The sequence below is a fragment of the Parasteatoda tepidariorum genome, chromosome 1 (assembly GCF_043381705.1).
Source record: "Parasteatoda tepidariorum isolate YZ-2023 chromosome 1, CAS_Ptep_4.0, whole genome shotgun sequence".
In the NCBI taxonomy this organism is placed as follows: domain Eukaryota; kingdom Metazoa; phylum Arthropoda; class Arachnida; order Araneae; family Theridiidae; genus Parasteatoda; species Parasteatoda tepidariorum.
The window spans coordinates 97,245,216-97,254,485 of record NC_092204.1 but is presented as its reverse complement, the minus strand read 5'-3'; the positions used below and the strand labels follow the sequence as shown (position 1 = coordinate 97,254,485).

The 9,270-nt window shown below is 31.9% G+C and overlaps 1 protein-coding gene across 3 annotated transcripts in view; it reads left to right on the top strand.

The window, feature by feature from the left end:
- The window catches only part of LOC107443971 (myocardin-related transcription factor A), a 267,460-nt gene that overhangs the window by 150,624 nt on the left and 107,566 nt on the right, over nt 1–9,270 (top strand). For all 3 annotated transcript variants that reach the window (XM_071184277.1, XM_071184272.1, XM_071184274.1), the window contains exon 2: nt 5,327–5,392. The gene's annotated coding sequence lies outside the window, so the exon portion shown is untranslated. The remainder of the gene's footprint in view (nt 1–5,326; nt 5,393–9,270) is intronic.

Here is a 9,270-nt window from a genome sequence, read left to right as displayed (position 1 = left end):
CTCTTTCGTTTTCATAAAATGTCTTTGTTAAAGAATAAGCGTAGAGAGATTCTATTTTGGGAATTCAAGGCTGAAAACATACCATTGAAATATAAATAGATTTATATTTCAAGGGAAGAGTTATTTTTAGAATCGTTCCCTTTTTCAATTCCATATAAGGAACAGAAATGATTTTCCTTAATGCGTAAGGATACAAGGAATGTACGAATGTGCATTTTTACCTCAAATCTATGTTGGTATAAAACGTAAGAACGCATAGTTTTGCGTGTCCTTTTCATCTTGATGTGATCCCGATAAGCTGTTCCGGGATTGTCCGGAGTCTTGTCCACTCCCCCTCCTTTGCAGGAGTGGGGACGTGATTTTTAGCAATACCAGCCTACATTTCAATAAACCTGTTTAGAACGTCTGATGGCTTATGACTGCAATTATTTTAAGCTAAATACAACACTGTTAACAGGGTTGGAGCCCTGTAATATTACATATATATATATACTAACTTGGACAAACAAAAGAAAATTATAGACATATGAAAAAGAGGGGTGGGGGGAATAATAATTAAAAAAATAACAAACAACTGATTAAAAAAAGAATGAAATTTTATTTAAAAAAACCGGAGAAAAAAAGAGATATAATCTTTTCATTAGCCCATCCGATTATATCCGCAAAAAACTCCCACACTCTTTTTTGCGGATATAATCGTGTGGGCTGATGAAAAGATTATATCTTTTTTTCCGGTTTTTTTAAATAAAATTTCATCTTTTTATTTTTATTTTTAAATCAGTTGTTTGTTATTTTTTTAATTATTATTTCCCCCCACCCCTCTTTTTCATATGTCTATAATTTTCCTTTGTTTTATCTTCATTTTGAACTTATCGAGTGAATTCTGTTTCCTTGCAGCTTATGCGCAATAAATGAAACTTATTGTTTTTCTTAACTTTCTTCGTGTTTTCTTGTATTTATTTATTTTGTTTTATTTGTAGATATTTGTTTTATTTGTAAATATACGACCTGCAATAGTCGTTTTAGTCTAGTCTTGGATATAGTACACGCAAATAACACTTTAAAAAGTTCTTGAAAGTAAATTCAACCCTTTTCTTTCCCCTTTTTTCATCCCTGGAGCGTAAACGATATCGATACATTCGATTGTAAGGAGAAGATAATCCAAATATATCTCTTTCTCCCAAGGAGACTAAAAAGTGTGCATTATAACGTGGTGCTGCTAGCACATAAAATGTGATAAAACTTATGTAAGCCTTCATCTCACTGGGTTATAAAAATAATATTTTGTTTATTTTATATGTCTCGCACGTGCATCAACACCATTCTTTATCTATCCTTTATTTACATATATTATCTATCGATGAGGTGTGAACTATTGCACTTCTATAAATTTTCTATCTCATTTTTTTTTCCCTTCTCTATCTAGATTTATCTAAGGGTCGCACGTTGTAACCCTTTACCCTTTTTTTTTCAGCACAAGTTCTTTTTTCTTATTTTCAAACAAACTTTTCGTGACGGAAGCTGACCATGTTTTTCATCAAGTACAGAATAAGAACCGGTAATGACCACACGATGCGAAAGCGTTAATAGTTTACAGAACTTGCATATTAAATAAAGTGGTCTGTCTTAATTCGAAGAATCTTTTTACATTTGTTATTTTAATGTTGCCATTTGCTTTGCCATACATTTAACTTCATAATATTCGCATAAAATTCTGTTATTTTTGCTTTAAAAAATGGATTTTTCTCTTTGTATTACCATGGCGCATTGTTGTGATTCAAACTACAGATTAATCTTAAATTTAAAAGATAATATCCGGGACATAAGTTAATCAAACTTCCAATCAATATTTATAAAAAAAATCTGTTTAATTGAAAGAGACCTTCTCTGAGTGTTACTTATATATACATATATTTACTCTCTGTTCGCATGTTATTACAGTGTTCATAGCTGTAGAATGGTGTTTTCTGTTTAAGCCTGCCTTCGAATAGATAGATTAAGAAGAACCTCAACACAAAATAAAGATGGAGTTATTACAGGATGTTAAAATTAATTGTGTGATTATACAATAATTGGCTGATTTAGTAAAAAAATAATAAACTTTATTAGTTTTAATTTAAAGTTATGATTGTCTGATTGCACTAGGTCTATAAGAGAGTAAATATTTTTTGGTTATTTGAAAATTGTATTTATCTATTTACAATTAATGTTGGAAGAAGTTTCTTTCATAACATCTTCTTCCATAGTAAATGTTTGTTTTGATTTTGTGAACCAAGTTAAGGTAAAATCTTTATTTTCATTCATTTAAGTTTGATGCGTATTTCACTAGAACTGTCACATGTGCACTTACTTCAAATCTTGGGGCACGGAATGTAAAGTAAAAGTTTTTGCCCTATTTATTCATTTTTGATTCTTTATGTCAGTTGAACGCAAGTTAAATCAACGGTACTAATTTTCGAACATGTGGGGGATATCGTCACCAAAATAATATTTTAAAAGCAAAATAAAACCACTTGTTTATATTTACGCTTTTAAAACTTGTTTCTATACCTCTCCATATCCTTGTCAATATAAAAAATCTATAGTCACCAAAAAGCATAGCAAATTATAATAAAAGTAAGGAACTTATATAATAAGTGCCAATGAGCACTCAATACTTAATTATAATCTCTGATGTCACTCAAATACCCATAAAATCCTTAAAATACCCATTATCCTGCTAGAACGCCCTTAAAAGCTTTCACCACCCTCTGGGAGTGGGCTATAGCTTTTATCTTTGAAATCAATATTATAGAGTAGAGGCTCTTAAACTTTTGATCACTGAATCCCCCTATATGTGTAAGCCAGGCATTGCTTACCCCCAAGAGTTTAAATATCTCTCCCTGATTCCCAACGCATGTCTCATCTCGATTTAAAAGTTCCTCAATAATCCCAAAACTGCCTCTGCTACTTATGCAGAATTTTTTAACTCTTTTTTTTCTAAAAGAAAGCAGTAAATATTTAATTAACTCTTTCGACCTGATTTTTGTAGCATTAATATTAAGTATGAAAAGCAGTTTATGTAAATGCTGACATAATAAAATAAGTATACTAAGGGCTTAAAGTTTTCCAATTTCCCCGTTTTCCCAGAAATCTTCTGAGACAATTTGTCCCAATCGTCTTGAATATTGTAAAAAAAAACTATATATTGCATGGGAATAAATAGTGAAAATAATATAAATGCATCGGATTATTTATTTTTACCAGAAGTTGTCTTACCAGAAGTTATCGAAACAAGAAGTTGCCGTCATAAAATAATCAAAACAAAAACTAAAATTTGTTCTTATAATATTTTTATTACTAATGGGATATATTGTCCCACTGGTAAGTACGATTGGGATGTATTGTCCCAACGGCAAGTACGATTGGGACAATATATCCCACAAAACGAAATATGTCAACATTTCTAAATCTGACACTAAATAGGTACAGTTATTGCTGGATAAGAACAAACGTAACTGTTTTTCACAGAAAATATAACAAAAATATATTTGAACTAACTTAAAAATTTAGAAAATACGCAAATTAAAACGAGATTGAGCTGCGTGCTCGCTAACAGAAATCCGCCATTTTGAATATGAGAATGTTTCCATGTTCCTTTAGTCATATTTTTATTCCCTAATGTCGAAAGAACCCCTGAAAAGATAAAATCTGATGCAAAATTGGAATCTTTTTATCCATTAGGGAATAAAGTTTAATCTTTGGGAAGCGGGTCGAAAGGGTTAAAATACTCATTTTTTTTAAAAAAAAAAATATGTAATGTATTTAACTGCCTCAATAAAAGTTTTTAATGAGAAGATGGATGATGTAGGACTTCATTTACAAGTGCTGCTATATCAGTAATATTAGAAATCTACAGTCTCAATTCCGGTTTTATGTTGTCCAGATGGTGTCTGTACTTATTTTAAAGAAGAGCTAAAAATGTTCTTTCACATAAATGTGTGCATAGTTTGGGAAATGCATCAGAACTTTCAGTTTTCGTGGACAACTCGGAAAAATATTTCTGACCCCGACATTTTCGAAGGAACTTATTTTTGTAAATCAATTTCAAAGCTCCATTCGTGAAAGTCTGTATTAGCTGTTCTTCTATTGATGTGAGGCCATCCCACACATCTATTGCAAATTAATTTCTAATGCAGTTATTTTTTTCTTCAGCTGAACTTGTAAGATAAATTCCATCGTTTATCATATTGACGCGCTAAGAATTCAGTTCCTAATTTTTGCCCATGTGTTTCTGCTATTTTTTTAAAATATTGTGTTTTAGTAATGGCTATGTAGTTGCAAGCAATAATAAAATTGAGTTAATATTCTTGAATGAAATACATCCTTTTTTTTGTGTTGTGCGTGTGTGTGATTACGGACAATGAAGTGATCTAGTCTAGGATGGCACATATTTTAATTTATGCATGAGACCTTTCGGAGTGTGCAAAAAAAAATTAAAACTTGACATTAACGCTGTTTTTTGAAGTTCTGCCGCGAAGGAAAATAAAAAGCCTTAGTTTAAGTGCCTTACACTTGAAGCAATGCGATTATTTTAAACTATACGTATAATCTTCCCGTGAAGAATTATCTGAGCTTTAGAACATACATATAACTTAAATATTTTAAAAGTTATTAAACTTTTTTAAAAATCGCCAATTTGGAGACATTTTTCCATCTAGATGAACATTATAAAAAAATCACTGCCTTATTCTCAGTTTTTTCAAACTTTTATGAACCGAAGTAATGCAGCATTGGAGTAAGTTTTTAAATATTAAAAAACTAGGCCACAAGCGGTTTTCTTTTTTGCAAAACTGTGGCTTTTTTCTATATTGACGTTTTGGGCCATTTTCAAAGTAAGCTTAGACAGCGCTGGCTTTAGATAGGCTAAACTTGACCTAACAATCATGAGTAACGATTGAAAACTCACAGCAATTATAAAAATAGCATATTATACGCAAAAAAGCATCATTTCATGTTGCGACAGAGCCTTCGAAAAACCTTCGCCGCCACGCAAGAAATTCGTTGGGAACCCCCGGGGGTCCTCGAACAACTGTTCAGAAAGGCTTCTCTAGAGTATCTTAGGAAGTATTGATAAGTTTCTAATTTTTTATTGTAAATAGTTCGGTTTTCTTGTGGATCATTAGCAATGTGACAGCAATTAACAATATAGTCATGCGGCATTTGAAATAAAATGATTTTAAATATTTATTTTGTAATTTTTATTCGCTTACACTGATTTATTTGCTTACACTTAACTCTGAATATGCCTTATCAAATTTCAAACGAGAACTTTCTTCTGTTACAGGTAAAAGTTAGAGTCCATATCATGTTTGTTGCTTTTGTTACAAAACTACATTTGCTTTTTGTCAACGTAAGTAATATTTTTTTCAATTTAAATAATTCAATTGTTATCATTGTGCATTGTTTTCATTCATTCAGAAATCTAATTTACGAGTAACATTCTTAGAGGTGTAAAATTGTAGAAAATTATTTTTTTCATTCCTATTACAAACACTCAACGAAAAAAAAATTTTTTTTCGATTTCCTAATATTATTTTTTAAAAATAAATCACTGATATTGTAAAATTTATCGGTTTCAACAATTAATAAGAAGAAAATTCACTCATCACTTTTTTAAGACCTGCTGTTTATTTATGTATTATCATTTTATACCAAAGATTACACAGATATATATCTGTATTTCACTGTTTTTGAGATAAATTGATTTAAAGCAATTAATTATTTAATTAAATCATGATTTAATTAAATAACGATTTAATGAATAGTGCAGGATGACGAATGTGGAGAAATAGGAAAAAATATTGATAATTTTGGAATCTCTCCTGAGATTCATTCTCAACATGACAGTTAAATGCAAAGCATGTTGGAATTGTTTTTTTTTTTTTTTTTTTTTTTTTTTTTTTTTTTTTTAAGCCAAGATACCTTTATTTTTGTTGCTTATGAGTAAATCTTGCATTTTATCAGTGCCATATCATAGCCATTGGCATATCGAGCATGTCATAAACTAAATCCGGATTTACTTTTAAAATATGTATAAAATTTTTGAATACAGTAGTTTTTAAAAAATATATTTTTTTAGTGGTACATGTATTTTTATAGTTTCTTAAAATGAAAAATAATTTCACTCTTAAAATATAATGGTCGGACAAATAAAACGAAAGAAATTTAACAAGAGTCTTAAGAGTATATGTCATACTTTAGATGCACTTATAAACATAGATGCCCTTTTCCAAAAAGAAGACTTTGACCCATGTCGTTTAATGAAGATATTACACATTTTCCATTAAGTCTTTGTTTGCAGTAGGAAATGATGTTCTCGTCTTCATTAAAAAAGTCCATTTAGCCTTGACTGATATGTTTAAACAACAGAAAATGCTAAAATAAGAAGGAAAAAATGAAAGATCCTTTATTTTGATAAGGTAGATGGCTCTTTTTTAATCCTCTCCAGTACCGAGAAAAGCTTTGAAAATGAAAGACGATGAAACTTCATTTCGTAGAAGAGTAACGATGCTTTGTCTTGAAGTTTTATTCAGCATGCACGGCATTCCAGTTCTTCATCGTAAAAAGCAATATTTCTGGAGGACGTGCAGCATTTTTCGAATTTCGTTTTTAGTTTTCGCAAACTTTTATGTCTCGTACCGCATCTACAAACTGGTACAACAAATGAATGTGATGTTTGACATATTTCCCATGATCAACGCTTGCGTTAGTGCTGGAATAGCAGACTCCATCGCTATCTACAGTTCCAACTTTCCCAAGTTTTCTAAGCGTCTGCATAGGTTGCTGGAAAACGTAAAAATTCAACTGTCTACGGGTACACTATGTAAGTTAGCGGCGACTTCCTTTCTGTTTTTGTCGTACGTCACAGTGTGCTCAACCATATTCCCGATGTACGCAAAGGACTGGTTTGATGCTGCTTCAAACAACGAAACAGAACCTGATTTTTTTCATACGAATGAGCAAATGAAAAACATATCTCACAATTTAATATTCCTAGTTTGTTCCGTAAATGTAGTGTCGAACGCAATGCTTTATTGTTTCGTTTGCTCCGTACTCCAGCAGATTCTGACAACTATTTGCAAAGACATCCGAAATTCTACTCCAGAAACGCTCCTCAACTTCCGATCTAAATTTATAGAAGCGGCAGAGGTTGTGAAAATCACAGATAACGTCTTTTCCTTATTTGGAATGGTTGGATTGGGTTGTGTGTTTGCTAGAGCATGCTCGTGCATTCACTTTTACCTGAACTTGAAGGACACCGTGCGGAGTTCGCTTCTCTTTCTTTTGGTGCAAATTGCGTTCGATTTCTGTGCACTGACGGCCATCTGCTGCTTTGCTGCTCGCGTCTCTGAAGAAGGTAAGAAGATTGCTCCGTGCATTTTTCACATCAGCCAAAGAGTGTCTCCTTGCAGCACTTCTTACCACTTGGAGTGTTTGGATTTCTGCAAGATCGTCATGTCGTCCGATGTCCACCTCAGTGCATGGAAGTTATTCCCCTTCACGCGGAAGGTTGTCCCAACTGTCATAGGAGCGACGGTCAGTTACGTCGCTGTCATTATTCAGATGCACATTGCCGCATCTCCAGCGAACAAAACTATGGGTGATTTTGCGGTCAACTCGACAGATATTGGATGAGCAGCTCTTCATTAATTTAAAGTATTTTGTCTAAACGGTATTCAATCTAGCGAACGTGTTAAGAGTTAAAACAAGTCACCAAAATTTGAAAAGTTTTAACGCTACGTGTTCGTTTGTATGATATCGAAAACTTTAAGTTTGGTGGGTTGTTTTATTTTATTTCATAATTAGTGACGAAGTTTCGAATTTGGATCAATTTTGGCTATCAATGTTCAACTCCGTAGCCTAATAATTTTGAATCCAACCTAGAAGGCAAGGGAACTCCTGGATCACGCATCGGATCAAACTAGCCTTCGTGGAGAACTTTTTTATGGATTTATCCCGCATTTCCGTTAAATAGATAGAACAGCCATTAATATCTCAAACGGTAATCCCGACTGCAAAGGGATTCTAACCCATGATCCGTCTACGGCTATTTTATGTCAACACTGACCTTTTATGTCAACACTGACATTATGACCACTTAGGCTATTTTATGTCAACACTGTGGTTGATGCAAGTCGGGAGCAGAATTCGAATGGACCAACTATCGGCTCAAACCTGGGTCGCCTCATTGGAAGATGAGAGCACTCTCTTGAGCCACTTCAAAATCTCTAACGTCTCGTAAGAGGAAATGCCGTCATGACAAAATACAGAGAATTATTAATATTTACTCTTGATTTTGTTCAATCTACCGTATTGTTTTAAAAAGACATTTTCACAAACTTATTAAAGGATATTTCGAGGGATTAAATTTTGATGATTTCTTGTTTGCTCTCTTCAGTTTTTCTTGTAAAACTCACCTTTCACGCATTTATGGTATTATTATTAAAAATGAATTGTTTGAACCGTTATTTCATGTATTTTTCTTATTTTTATCTGAAGTTCCATTCTGAAATGTGATATTACGTGTAAAATACCATTTACATTAGCAAAGTTCAAAGCATGTTCAGAGTCAGAATATGTTCAATGTAAGCAAGGTAGGTAGGCATATTCAAAGCATCTTGCACTGTTAGAAACTTAAAAAGAATGCAGTTTATTCTTAAATAACTATAAACTGACAATTAATTTTGTTCTGTGGTTACTTATGGTAACTTTATGGGGGGAAAAAAGATGACGAGATTGATCAAAGAAATCAAAATCTGTATAAAAAAAATTAGTTAAAATCGATTTACAATTCCAAATTAAGAACAAGTCGGAATCTAGCTTCAGAGGGAAAGTGATTTATAAATGAAAATTTTTTTTCAATTCTCTAAATCTTACAATTTTGATTTTTTTATAATAATATCTAAGGATAATACTACTAATTCAATCGGTAAAAAATGTTTATAACTCAATTAACGATAGTTTTGTTTGTCCTCTGTATTGAACAAAGTAACTTTCTAAAATAATATCCGGTAATATTTTTTGTACACATTTAGAACAGTATACAACAGCATAAAAAATTTAAAGTTGATTTTTAAAATTTTTTGGGAAATATGTCCCGAAAATCCTCAAATTTATCAAAATTGCTGCAATTAATATTTGTTATTTCAAAAGGGCTTGTAAAGTGCTCAAAAAAGTTTTTTGTTTTCTTTTTTTTTTCTTCTAATGCCCGCCTGGGGAATGACCTAG